The 14,854-nt window shown below is 40.0% G+C and overlaps 1 protein-coding gene across 3 annotated transcripts in view; it reads right to left on the reverse strand.

The window, feature by feature from the left end:
• The window catches only part of emid1 (EMI domain containing 1), a 343,566-nt gene that overhangs the window by 177,684 nt on the left and 151,028 nt on the right, over positions 1 to 14,854 (reverse strand). The window lies entirely within an intron of this gene.

A 14,854-nucleotide genomic window follows, 5' to 3' on the forward strand; every position in this document is an offset into this window, starting at 1 on the left:
AAGAAAAATAAAAGGAAGATTATTATTAAGAGCTTCGCATATGAAGTGTCTCCTTCCATGAATGGTGCCAAAATAATTATGGTACAAAGAATTTTTTAAATATGAGACTTTGGAAATCTGAATAAATTTTACCTAAGCCAATGAGTGTGAAACCCATAGGGTTCTAGATGGCTCAAATTGGCTGTTACACCCTGCCCAATAGAGACTTCAATGGAATTTAAAAGCAGTGCTCCACCTGATCTCAACAGTTTCGTGAATCATAGAATCCCTTCACAGTGTAGAAGCAGACCATTCAGCCCATTGAATCCACACTGCCCCCTGAAGTGCATCCCACCCAATCCCTGTAATCCTGCATATCCCAAGTAGTTTGGTTAAAGTGTCCTCCTAGATTACACCTCAGTCTGAAATAATCAAGATTGTTGCCAGTGAAACAATGGTAGTGTTTCTAAGGCACCATAGAATACTAAAAGAAATTCAAGTACACAAGTTCTACTCTTCAAAAGGTAGACAAAGTATGTCAGGGAAGGTAAAAGTATGCACAGTCAATATTGATTGCAACAAGACTATAAATACATTTAACTTGACTTGCAAGTTGGAAAACTTGATACCATAAGAGCCTTTCAATAAAATGCTCTTGACCAGTCATGATTCAAGAAATTTCCAACAAAACATCATGGAACATATGTCACCTGTAAAAATGACTGGAATCTGACAAGACACAATCACTAGCCTAGAAGACAACATTTTGATGTTGTTTTTGTTTTTATTGGAAGGGATACATTGTGGCAGACCATCAGCAAAAAAGGACACCCATCTGCCTCAGGGCTTGGAAAGTAGTGGAAGATACAGATACTGGATAAAGCTAGCCGGTAAGCTATTTGTCTCATCACAAGCTCCCAGGGCCCCATGAGGGGCACTGCTGCAATGTATGACCTTTCTATTTTTCTGCTGTCTGAAATATCAATACAAGAATGATCTAGGCACCCTCTTTGTTCTCAAGACCTCTACGTAACACTGAAAATTTTGCATTGTCAGCATCAAGATTCAACTTTGTTTCTCTGTAATGCAGAAATTATGGCAATTTTGACTTGGCAATACCCAAATCCTATTGGAATACTGTTGTAAATTTTATCTCAGATATAGGACTAAAATGTGTAATTTTCCACTGAAGCACCACACTGACAATCAGTATATTTTTCACAAAAGATTTTCTGTCATATATTAAAGACTACATTAAATGTAAATTCTCCTATCTTCTGTCATTGTATCTTATAGTTTTCATGTTTTTTTCTATTTGGATCAATCGCTGTGTTTTTTCTCAGATTGTACTTTAATCATGGAATTTAAAGAGGTTTGAGTTACATATATACATAAGAACTTGTATTTACATAGTGCTTTTAATATAAACATGTCAAAGTGCTTCATGGGGACTTTATCAGGTATAACACCTTTAAAACTGTTAGGTTCCATAGAATGGACACCTTAACATACTCCCCTTGCTCCGCTGACTGAACCAATCAATTATGAACGAAATTCACCCATTGTTAGATGAGTCTTCGTCATGCTTATGGAATGACTAATCCAGATACTTGGTGGGAAATTAATCTCTATTCTCCATCATTTAAAGAATCAAGACTCACTGGCAGCACACCCACAATACTCCAAAAGAGGCAACCTTAGCATGAAACTCCAAACTAGGGGATTGGGGAGAAAGGTGGAAAAGTTGAAAGAAATCAAATATTGAGATGGGGAAGCTGTGGTCAAGAGAAACATTTGAAAATGAGGCAGTTATGCTGGAGTTGTTAAAACAAAATCAATTCAGAAAAGGTTTATTCTAAAGAAAATCTGAACCCAAGCTTAAGCCCAAAAGTCCTGTAAACTATTCATTCAAAACTGAAACAACACAGCTACAGAAGCACATCTGCAACTTATATTTAGTCTGAGTGAGACATCCAGCTGTGTGTGCATGTAGAGTGTCTGTGAATCAGTCAGGTACCAGCTCTGAGTGGAACCATAGTGGAAGCAAAAAAAGGTGATTAAACAAGCTACTAGTTCACAGCTGACTGACCAAACACAGCCACTGTGCAGTTTGTACAACATTGATATTCTGTTTCCCGAACTGGTGCAGACAAGCCATTACTGTACCAGCTTGCCACCTCAATGCTTCCACTTAACAACAAACTAAATTAGAGCTTTTGTGCTTCATAGTCAGCATCAATTATATGGCTCTGATATTGTTCCAGATTAAACCAAAGTGACAACTAATAATAGCTACATTCCCATAAAACAATATTGTCTGTGTGGACTGAAGACCCAAAGATTTAGCAGCTGGTAACTTCTTTGTTGAGGGGATAGGGTTGCAGAGTAATAACCATTCAGCAGAAAAGTGCACAATCCCAGTCCTCTCCTGTTAATGCTGAGACGTGGCTTGGAAATCATTCATCTTCATTATATCCCTGAAACCAGATAAAATACTTGTTTTTAAAAGAAATTCTGTGTGATTGAAAGGCCTAATTCACATACAGGTTTTCTGAACAGCACAAGACTTGGATATTCTTCAGCTAAATGGAAGAACCATGATAATTGTGGACACAGGTAAGTCTCCACAATACAAATGGTAATAAACACTATGCTTTATTTTCCCTTTGAAACACTTGGAGTTTTTTTTCTGCAAAGCAGAAAAGGAATTTTCTCAGTTTATAAATATACTTTGTCTGCATAATGAAGGATGGGAACAATACTGCCACTTGGTCAATCCTGCTGTTAGAAAGGTATTCAAAAGGGTATACAGACTGTATATGTTTTCATGATCCATTTTCGCTAACTTTTGTATTTATCGAGACATAGAGATGTACAGCATGGAAACAGACCCTTCGATCCAACTCGTCCACACTGACCAGATATCCCAATCTAATCTAGTCCCATTTGCCAGCATTTGGCCCATAGCCCTCTAAACCCTTCCTATTCATGTAGCTATCCACAATCCTTTTAATTGTACCATCTCTTCCTCTGGGCAGCTTGTTCCATACTTGCACCACCTTTGCATGATAAAGTTGCCCCTCTGGTCCCTTTTATATCTTTCCCCTCTCACCTAAAACCAATGCCTTCTAGTTTTGGTCTCCCCCATCCCAGGGAAAAGATTTTTCTATTCACACTACCCATTCCCTTCATGATTGAGCAACCTCTGTGAGGTCACCCCTCAGCCTCCAATGCTCCAGGGAAAATAGCCCCAGCCTATTCAGCCTCTCCGTATAACTCAAACCCTCCAATTCTGGCAACATTCTTTTACATCTTTTCTGAACCCTTTCATGTTTAACAACATCTTTTCTATAGCAGGGAGACTTCTGGGACTGACGAACACATAAGAAGCATCAGAAGAAGAGGGTCATTTAAGTGAAGATTACCTCTCCGGCCTTCTTACCTAGCTTATAAGAATGCCTGAAAGAATTGAAACCAACATGGTCATTCTAAAAGATGAGAGACATAACAAACAATCCAGGTCTTTTTCAATATATATTATCAGTTGCTTCACACTGTAAACTTTTGCTATAAATTCTGTGTCTTACAATTTTATACTCCACAACCACCTGATGAAGGAGCAGTGCTCCAAAAGCTATTGATTCCAAATAAACCTGTTGGAATTTAACCTGGTGTTCTGTGATTTTTAACTTTGTACACCCCAGTCCAACACCGGCACCTCCAAATCTTAACATCACTCCATCGTATCTAACCCCAATAAAGCAATGACCAATTTCTAAACAAAATAAAAGTGTATGCTGGAAATCAGAAACAAAATCGAAAACTGCTGAGAAAACTCAGCAGGTGTGGCAGCCTCTGTGGTGAGAAAGCAGAGTTAATGGTTTGGGCCCAGTGACCCTTCTGCAGAACACAGACTAATTTCTGAAACTTTGACAGACCTGAAGTTTCAGCACTAATTCAGTAACACGTACAGGTAAAAAAGCATACATTAGTAAGGTACTGTTATAATCGGAGATATTTTCATTTTGACAACAAAACATAGATTTTAATTCTATTTTTATTTAGAAAGCATGAGTCACATGTAGTCAAAAATTGAGTGTGTTTCTCCCACTGTGGAAGTTTCTGATTCAGTTCATACAGTAGTTCGTTATGGTGCATTAACCGCATGACATTCCAAATTTCACTGCAAAGTTTGATCAAAGAAATAAAGTTTAAAATTTGTTCATTAAGGTTTTTCTCCATCATTGTTTCAACTGTAGTCTATACTGTTGATGTTTGCTTTGTTCCACAAATCTGGACGACACAAGTTTTCTGTACAACAGCAGTAGCTTTATTATTGGACAGCCGGTGAGAGATTCAAAGAGTCTCTAAAGTAGTTGGGTGCCTAGTTGTAGTGGCTCTTCTTCATGAATCTCTGCCTTACGCCCACAGACAATATATTTTATTGGAATTCAACAAAGACTTATTCGTCACATGGATGATTGTCATTACATAATTTAAAGTAGGTAATTATGAATTTACAAAACCTGATGAATATCGATTTCCTGTAATAATGTGTGAATGGACTATAGAAACCGATTATCGTATCTTCCATGATTATGTGTTGATGAAAACAAATTAAGACAGAAAGGTTTTGCCTGCTACAAGTGGGGAACTCACATACTTGTGCTAATATGGAGGAGAGGTAAATGGGGGGGAGGGTGTGTGTGTGTGTGTGGGGGGGGGTTCACATACCTATGCTAATATGGAGGGGAAGTAAGACAATGGGAGAGGGAGGCAGTTAACTGGGTTGGGGCCACAGCTATTAGTTCTGTCTGGAAAGGACAAAGGTCTTGTCTCGGCTTACTTGTGTGGAATGGGGGAATCCACATGCGTGGATTGAAAGAGTACAGGCTTTCAGTGGCAGTTGCAGTAAGTCCTTTGGTAACGGGATTTTTAACCCTAAAGTCCCAATGTGCCCTGAAAGAGAGGTAAAGCATGGAACTGACCGCTCTGTGACATTTTAACTTGCTCATTACCTGTGCCATTCTCTCTCTGTATTGGGAGCAATATTTTTCATTTAACTTGAACTTGAAGATTTGTTTTTGAAACTACATGATTTGATTTTTAAACTATTTGATATCTGCAAAATTTACAACGTTATTTCCACCTAGAAAGACAAGGGCAGTAAATGCATCAGAATACTATCATCTGCAAGTTCCCAGCCAAGTCACAAAGTTGGAACTATATTGGTGTTCCTCCCTTGAGTCATAGTTCTGTAACTCCGACTCCTAACAGCATTATGGTGTCTTTACGTCCCAAAGACTGCAGCAGTTTGAAAAGTCAGTTCATTGCCAACTTCTCCAGGACTATTAGGGATGGACAATAAATGCTGGCTTACTCAGTGCTTGCCAATATCCCATAAAACGAAACCCCGCCACATGTACCTTTCCATTTGTTGCACAGGGAGGAAATTAATTCCTTTCTTTCTGGTGTGCATTAAATAAGAAAAGTAATCTTGACTACCTGGAATACCAACAAGGCCTTCGATAGGTTCAGAAGAGATTTATTTTGAGAGGCAGAGTCAAGAATGTGAACATTCAGTTTTGTGGAGAGACTTAGAACAGAATTGGCTAAGAAGAGATTTGACTAAAAAAAGTACTAAAAAATATGAGCTGTTTTGATAGGATAATGAAAAACATGTCACAGGATTGGAGTGATTGGCAAAAGAATTCAGAGTAACGTAAGTAAAATTTTCATGCAGCAAGATATGATGAATTCAATTCCTAAAGGGGTGTTGGAGACAGATTCAACAATTACCTTCAAAAGACTGTTGTCACAGCTGTCAGGTCCTGTGAAATGACACCCCATTATGAGGCAAGAAAAGGTGGTAAAATGAGGACGTAAATTTCTCATCCACAATTTTTAATATACAACTCAGCATTCTATCCTACTTTGGCATACAGAGCTCAACCACATTCTCTTAATATCTTCTTTTAAACTTTATTAGATCTGAAATGTAGACAGTGAAAAGGATTTCCCATCTGAACACCAGGAAAAGGGAGGTTTAAAACACAACTTTCAGTTGCGGTAAACAGAGAATGGAAGAATGGAACAGTCATTGTGCCAAAGTCCTTTATTGCTAGACTCCCTCCAGGAATAGCTGCATTTTCTTTTTCCATAATTTTCCGAGTAACACAAAGAATTTAAGGGCTAAGTAGCCACATGATATTTGAAGCAAACTGGCATCTTGTTCAAAGTAGCTTTCCTCCCCCTTCCTCATAAAATAAACTTGCATTCGGCATGCAATATTCTTTGTAGAGTCTTTTGAGGGTTTTAGAATCTTTTATGATTCTTTTAATGCCTAAATTGCATCAAGAGCTGATTTTCTTGATTGAATGGAAAGTTACTTCAGCTATTCAATTGCTGATTTAATCAGTGAAATAGGAGCCCAAAGCTGATTAACCTTTTTTTAAGTATTTTACCGTATACATTAAATGCAACAGTAAACTATTTCAAAGACCCTTCAACAAAATATCCCTGAGGAATCTTTATGTATTTTTATAGCAGGATTTATTCTGCTTGCCTTTCAATTGTCCTAGAATTCTGCTCCTTCATCTCTTGCGCATCTATATTCAACCATCCCCTAACTTTAATGAGGAGCAAATGACTGCAGATACTGGAATCTGTACTGAAAACAACAAATGCTGACAATCACAGCAAGTCAGGCAGCAAATGCTGTCCTCTCCACAGCTCACTCCAGCTCTGATGAAGAGTCACTTAGACTTGAAACGTTAGTTTGCTCTCTCTCACTCTCCATGAATGCTGCCTGACCCACTGTGATCTCCAGTACTTGTTGTTTTCCTTAATTTTAACTGTTAGGGCCTACTCTGAAGAACTCCCTCCCTAATCCCCTATATCTTCCTGCTGTCTTTTGTAAATCCCAATTTGGTAGCCCCTCCTAATATCTCTTCTCTTCTCTTCTCCTTATATCTGCTTCTTTTGGGCTTATGCTTCTTTGGTTTGGGTGATTCTTCTACAAATGTGACACATGTGGATTGATTTAATGTAATTGCACAAATACAACAGCAAATTAAGAACACAATTATACATAGAATTGCTATTGAACTTCAGATCAAGTGAAAGTCTGTTCGATGATAAATAGTACATCTTAAACAAGAAATTAGTAACAAAAGGTTAAAGCACTTAGAATTTTGAAATTCATCTTGGCAATGTTGATTTCACAAGGCAATAGTATCGATAATGTTATCTACATTACTTTAGTGTTGTTCTCATTAAAGCACTCAGTTGTCTGAAATAATCTAGGAAGTTAGATAGGTCACTGTTGAAGAACTTGCCTCCACTTTGACAATAAGGGGAGGGTGCTTGTAATGTCCTGAGCAAAGAGGTTTTCACACTGCATCCTTGGGCATAATTTCTGATTTTCATGCAATAGGAAAACCAGATTTACATGTTACAAATTGCCAAAATTAAAATTCTTATGTTATTTTGAAAGTGCAACATAAGTCATCTTCAAAACCTTATCAGTTACCCAGCCCCTAAACAATTACCCCTTAGGGAGGAAGGCAAAAATTTACAGTGACATGTCGAAACACACAGATTACAATTAAAACGACAAATCCCCTGCTTGCAAACATGTTTTAAGTTGACTGCATTAAGAAACAATGTACATTTTACCCAATGTTCAAAATGAATCAGAGCATCTACTGTCTTAGGATCAGACAAAAATACATTAATTAAACCCAGATACCATAGAAAGAAGCCAAACCCCAAACTCATTAGAGCGTAGCTGGTTAACGATGGGAAAGTATGTGAAAGCCCCTCAAAAAAAAGCACGGCATGAAAAAAAATTAAAAGCATACCAGTGTGCCAACTCCTTTTTCGTTAAATTAAACACTTCTTCGTTTAATAGTTGGTTATAACAAGAGGTTCTGACAACATCAGAATCTCATTAGGCTACAGAAACTTAATGTTAACAATTTAAAGTTGAAAACGCATCTATCATGAAAATTTTTAGTTGTTGTTCTTTGGTCTCTCGGCCTGGCATGGCGCCCTCTCAGCCCGGCGTGGTGGTTTCTCGGCCCGATGTGGCGGTGTCTTGGCCTGGCATGGAGCCCTCTAGCCCGGCATGGTGGTGTCTTGGTCCGGCATGGCACCCTCTCAGCCCGGCATGATGGTTTCTCGGCCCAATGTGGTGGTGTCTCAGCCCGGCATGGAGCCTTCTCAGCCCAGCAAGGTGTCTCTCGGCCTGAGGTGGCAGTCTCTAGACCCGGTATGAAGCCCTCTCAGCCTGGCGTCGTGGTCTCTTGGTCCGATGTGGCAGTCTCTCCGCCCAGCATGGTGCCCTTTCGGCCCATAATGGTGGTCTCTCGGTCCAATGTGGCGGTCTCTCGGCCAGGCATGGTGCCCTCTCAGCCCACCATGGTGGTCTCCCAGCCCAGTGTGAAGCCCTCCTAGCCCTATGTGGTGGTCTCTCGGCCTGACGTGGCGGTCTCTGAGCCCGACATAGAGTCCTCCTGGTCCAGCATGGCAGTCTCTTGGCCCGGCGTGGCGCCCTCCTGGCCTGGAATGGAGTCCTCTCAGCCTGGCGTGGTCCCTCCTGGCCTAACATGGCATTCTCTCAGCCCAACATAGCGGTCTCTCAGGCTGACACGGTGCTTTCCCAGCCCAGTGTGGCGGTCTCCCAGCCCAGCATGGAGCCATCCCAGCCCGGCATGGACTTCTTCTGGCCCGGTGTGGTAGTCTCTTGGCCTGGTGTGATGAACTCCCGGCCCAGCATGTCATCCTCATGGCTGGCAAGATGTTCTCCCAGCCTGGCGTGGGGGTCTCCCACCTTGGTACGGCAATCTCTCAGCTCAGCAAAGCACTGTCTTGGCCTGGCTGGAGGTCTCGCGGCCTGACATGGCCTCAAGATGATTCCAGTGAATTCCTGACCTTGAGATGAAGCCCAGTGCAGTCTGGAGCCAAGGCCTGGAGCTATCTGGAGGCTAGGTGCCAGTGTGGACTGGGTTGGAAAGACTGTTCTTCTGACCTTTTTATTTCTTTATTTTCTAATTTTTCCTACAATATGTAATGTGGGACTTCTTATTTCTTTATTTTTCTAATGATTTTTCCTAAGAACTTGTACTGAAGAATCTGTACCAAGGGACCTTGTACATAAGGGACAACTTGGAAACTTTTCATTGCATTCATTTGAGTATGTGACAACAAAGTTAATTCAATCATTCAATTCAATATCTGATTCATCAAATTACTGTCCAGTTTTTGAACAAATCTTCAATTAAATATCAAATGATTTCAATCAAACCAACGTCCTCTGGAGTTTGTAATGAACATAATTCATTAAGTTTACTCACCCGACACTAAGAAATTCTGAGGGCATCCTGAGAATTTACAAAGAGTTATTGACTATTTGAATCCACATGCTCTAGAGCATCCTACAATACACAGAAGAACTTCAAACATAGGATGTCTTGCATTCCTCACTGCATGGCTCCAATCTCATTCCTTATTATGCATAAATCATCCCTGAGCAAATTCAGTAAACTAATGGCAAAATATGGTCTAAATTACTTCTGCAAGCACAAATGCTAAACATGCTCCAATTAGTGACCTCCGAGATGTGCATTTCTTTCTCTACGTCTTCTGGTCGAAAACAACTGGAGCACTGTATGCCGGATATTCTCATCAGCATCTCAGTGAAAACCTGAGAAAGTATCTGGAAGTAAATTAAAAGCTTTAGGGAAAAGGAGACTCCAGTACGTTCTCGTTCCCACAGTGAATACATGTCAGGGTCAAACAGCAGCAGCTTTCCTGATTTCATGCAGCAGATGGAGCTAAGTGCTGGAAAATGTAAAACGGGCTGAGATGATCCTATAGAATCTAGTTCCATAGTAGGAGAATGTTTTCCCATGAGACAAAGATTTGGATCCAAGCACTGTATCATTATTGCAAAAATTTGCCTTGGGCCAAAGAAAATATATGTTTAAAATATAAACTCCCATGGCTTTCTGAGAAAAGAAAACTTTTTTTTTACTTTAATAAATATTTCAATTGTTTGGACATGATTCCTGGCCAATAGTCTACTTTCCCAATGAAACAGACAGCCGTCTAGTCAATTTCTGGATCAGTGGTGCTGGAAGAGCACAGCAATTCAGGCAGCATCCGAGGACAGGCAAAATCGACGTTTCGGGCAAAAGCCCTTCATCAGGAACAAACGTCGATTTTGCCTGTCCTCGGATGCTGCCTGAATTGCTGTGCTCTTCCAGCACCACTGATCCAGAATCTGGTTTCCAGCATCTGCAGTCATTGTTTTTACCTAGCCGTCTAGTCAATGTCCATACGATAAGACAGAAACCGCTAGCAATAAAACCAACCTGGATATCAGGTATTAATATTGTTAATAGATTCAACTGAACTTCATGATCATAATATACCTCAGCACTTCAATGATTACATTATCATCCCGGGAACCTACTGAACAGCCCTATGTAAAGTCATTGGACCTTGTTACGAAGACACATCAAAAATTAATACAATATCCTTTTACTTAGAAATGGAAAAGAAAATAGCAAATGATTGCATTGCTTTCATGCTGTCTTTTCACCAGTTCAAAATACTTCAAAATGTTTCTATCTTTCCGCCAGCTTCCTTTGACAATATCCACATGTGCCTTGTTGGTACCAAAATAAGCACTCAGTTGCTCCATACCTTACTACCAAAGCATCAATTAGATATTGGGAAGACTAAGATCAATGTTAGCTTCAAAGCGATCATTTCCCTGGTAATGGTTTGAAGCTAAACCAGTCCTATAATAAACTAAGTGTCACGTTTGCCCTGAGATGCACCTTCATATCATTGCTCAAATCACCCCATCTCAGCTTATCTGCTAGTGAAGCCCTCACTCATGCCTTTGTTAACTCTGGACTATTCCACTGTACTCTTGGCTGTTTCACCACAATCTCCCTTCCATATACATGAAATCATCCAAAGCTCTTTGGCACCTTTGTCTTTTAACTTGCACCAAGTCCCATTCCACTATATCCCTGTTCCCCCAAAGTACACAGTCAAACAATATCTTGATTTTAAAATTCTCATCCTGGGTTTCAAATTCAGCCAGAGCCTCATGTTCCTGACCTCTTATAACCTCCCCCAGCTCCACAATCCCCAGATATCTGAACTCATCCAATTCTGGCCTCTTGAACATCCACTTTTTAATTTTTTCAGCTTTGGTAGCCAGACCTTAATTAGTCTTGGTTTCAGCTTTGGAAATCCCTTCCTCCATACATGTCAGTCTCACACTCTTCCTAACACTTCTTTAAAATTCCCTCTTCGATTAAGCTTTTTATAATCTCATCTAACACCTTCTATAATGGCTTGGCTTCAATTGTTCCAGAATATTCTGTGAAGTGCACCAGGGTATTTTATTACAGCAAAGGTGGTCTTACAAACCTACACTGTTGTTTCAAACATGCAACCAAATATATTTGGTTCTATTGCACATCACATTGAACAGGAACTTGTTAAAAACCTAGACTCAGAGCACCTTTACAGGCACTTTCAATCTGCAATGCTTCTAGCTATACCATTCTTCTGAAACTTTCCATGTTGTTCAAATTGTTCTGTACATTGAATAGGAGGGTAGAAAATCCATTACCCAAAACTAAAGACTCCTAAAAATATATGTGAATTTTGGCAAATCGTAAAATACTTTTGGGTTCTGGCAAGCCAATGTGAAGGCTTCTAAAGGAAAGGGTATTGTAAAGCAGCATTTTGGATAATGGTATCCAAAGTGAGGCAGAAAGGGATAGAGGGAATAATCATTTAAAAAAAATGCAGCAAACAGGTCCAAAGTTGGAAAGAATGGTAAAAAGGCAAAATTAATGGCTCTTTACTGGAATGCATGGAGCATACAAAGCAAAATAGGGTATAATTTGGGAATATACAAGGTTATGCGCTTTGACAGGAAGAATAGAGAAGCTGAATGCTATTCAGATGGGGAAAGACTGCAGAAAGCTATAGAACAGAGGGATTTAGGGATCCATAAGTCACAAAATGCTAGCATCAAATTCAGTCAGTAATAGGAAAGGCACGTGTAATTTTGGCCTTTATTTGAAAGGGAATGGAGTACAAAAATAGGAATGTCTTGCTAAAATTATACAAAGCACTAATTAGATGATACCAAGAATACCATGAAGAGATTAAATCCCCTCATCAAAGGAGAAAGATAATGACATTGGAAGTGGTCCAGAGACAGTTTGCTAGTTGACTTTCTTATGGGGAGAGGGTGAGTAGCCCTGGGCCAATTCTATTTGGAGTTTAGAAGAATGAGAGGAGACTTTATTGAAATGTATAAGAGTATTAGGATGCTTTACAGGGTAGATGCTGAGAAGCTGTTTTCTGTTGTAGGAGAGTCCAAGACCAGAGGGCATAATCTCATGGATAATAGAGATGATGAGGAATGTCTATTATCAGGGAATGGTGGACCTCTGGATTTCCTTAATGCAGAGGGTGGTAGGGGTTGGATCATTAATTATATTCCAGACTGAGATAGACAGACTTTTAATCAATAAGGGAATCAATGGTTTTGGATCAAAGCATTAAAGTGCAGTGCAGGATTACCTGACCAGCCACGATCCCATTGAATGACAAAGCATACTTAATGGGCTGAATGGCCTACTTCCTGTTTGTTAATGAACTTTAGCACAGAGGGAGGTCATTTTTAATTTCAAAGGTGCTGGAAATCAAAATTATGTCTCTTGCCAAATCAGCTGTTTTGAAATAATGAATGTTAATTCCTTTTAAACTTGAAAAGTTTCAGAAAAGGTTTACAAGGATGGAGGGCTTGCATGAAATGGAGAGGCTGCATAGGCTATTTTCCATGGAGCATTGGAAGCTGAGGAGTGCCCTTATGGAGATTTATACAATTATGAGGGGCATAGAGAGGGTAAATAGATAAAATCTTTTTCTCAGGATAGGGAAGACCAAAACTAGAGAGCATAGGTTTAAAGTGAGAGGGGAAAGATTTAAAAGGGACCAGAGGGGCAATGTTTTCATGCAGAGGGTAATGTGTGCATAGAACGAGACACCAGAGGAAGTGGTGGGCAAGCAGGACGCTGGAAGAACGCAGCAAGCCAGGCAGTATCAGGGGTTGGACAGGTCAATGTTTTGGGTATAACCCTTCTTCAGGATTGTACCTTCTGATGCTGATTGCCTTGCTATGTTCTTCTAGCCTTCTGTTTGTCTACCTTGGATTCCAGCATCTGCAGGTTTTTTGTCTCGAAAGGAAATGGTGGGGGCTGGTACAATTGCAACATTTAAAAGGCATCTAGATGGGTATATGAATAGGAAGGGTTTGGAGGGACAGGGGCCAAATGCTGTCAAATGGAACTAGATTAACATAGGATATCTGGTCAGTATGAACGAGTTGGACAGAAGGGGTCTGTTTCCGTGCTGTATAACTATGATCCTTTCAGAACAAGATACATTTGTGAGGGTTTTTTTCAAAAAAGTTAAATCCCAGTGGAATTCACCTTTGCTCTGCTATTAATTGATCCCAGACCCAACACATTGTTTAGGGATGCAGTGCTTCTAAACCATATGTTTGTAAGTTTGAGAACACTATAAAAAAACAATACAGAAGTAGCAGCTACCCTCAGCATCAATGAAGCATTCAACAATGTATAGCACCAAAGAGCTCTGGAAACACTGAGGTCAGTAGGGATCAAAGAGAAAACTCTACAGTGCCTTAAGTCGTATGTGGCACAATGTAAAATGGCAAGGTTTCCTTTGGGATATGCCATCAGCCCAGTCATCTTTAGTTACCTCAATAATTGCCTTCTCTGTGTCAGCAGGTCAAGAGTGGAGCTGTTTGCTGACAGTGGCATTGTGTTCAATTACATTCACAACTCCTACAGTAATGAAACAGTATATTGTTAGCGTATTAGCCTGACAGGTGATTGGTGGCTTGTATACCACCTTATCACAAATTAATAAATACCCTCAAGACGAGAAAAGCCAATCACTAACCCTTGATCTTCAGTGAAAGCACTGTGATTGAGTTCGCTGCCAACAATATCTTGGGGTCACCAATGAGTGAAAGCATAATCAATACAATGACTACAAAAGTAGCTGGGTGTCTTTCAATGGATAATTCAATTCCCAAGATAGTAGCATTGGTAATGTGTCACACCATAGAAACAGGAGTAGGCTATCTAGTCCTCATGTCCGTCCTGCCTATTTGATAAGTTCATGATTGATCTCTATGCTTACTCTCTGCACTTGGTTACAAAAAGCTATACCATTGCATTTGGAGATTCAAAAGAACAGAGTGGAGCCCTGGAGGAGATCCTGTGGTGCAGTAGGTTGCATATTTCTGAGCAGGATGTTTGGGTTTGAGTCCTTCCTGGGGACATAATGGCCAAGGAATCAGAACACAGCCAAACAACCTACAAATTCTTACACTCACGCCCATAGCAGGGAGTTAGAATGGGAGAGATGCAATAGAAACAATGCTAGACCCTCTACTGCCAATAGCCATAACTCTGGACTACAAAATGCATATAAAAAGTTCACATTACTATTGTGACTCAGCCCCCTAAATAAACTATAATGCATACCACCATTGGGTACAGGGAAAAATTCCATCTTTGCTACCAATATGGGCCCGTAACTAGCTGAAAATTACTTAACTATCACAACATCAAACACTGTAATGAAAGCCTTATTGGAGAATCACTGAACTATACAGCACAGAGACAGGCCATTCTGCCTATTGAGTCTGTGTTGGTTCTTTCAAATGGGAATTCATTTAACCCCATTCCCAATATCTGCAACTCTTACCTCCTTCAAATAATTGGTAAGGATGAAAACAACT

This window comes from Chiloscyllium plagiosum, unplaced genomic scaffold, assembly GCF_037043375.1.
Source record: "Chiloscyllium plagiosum isolate Xiang-an unplaced genomic scaffold, Cpla_swu_hap1 HiC_scaffold_24, whole genome shotgun sequence".
NCBI lineage: Eukaryota > Metazoa > Chordata > Chondrichthyes > Orectolobiformes > Hemiscylliidae > Chiloscyllium > Chiloscyllium plagiosum.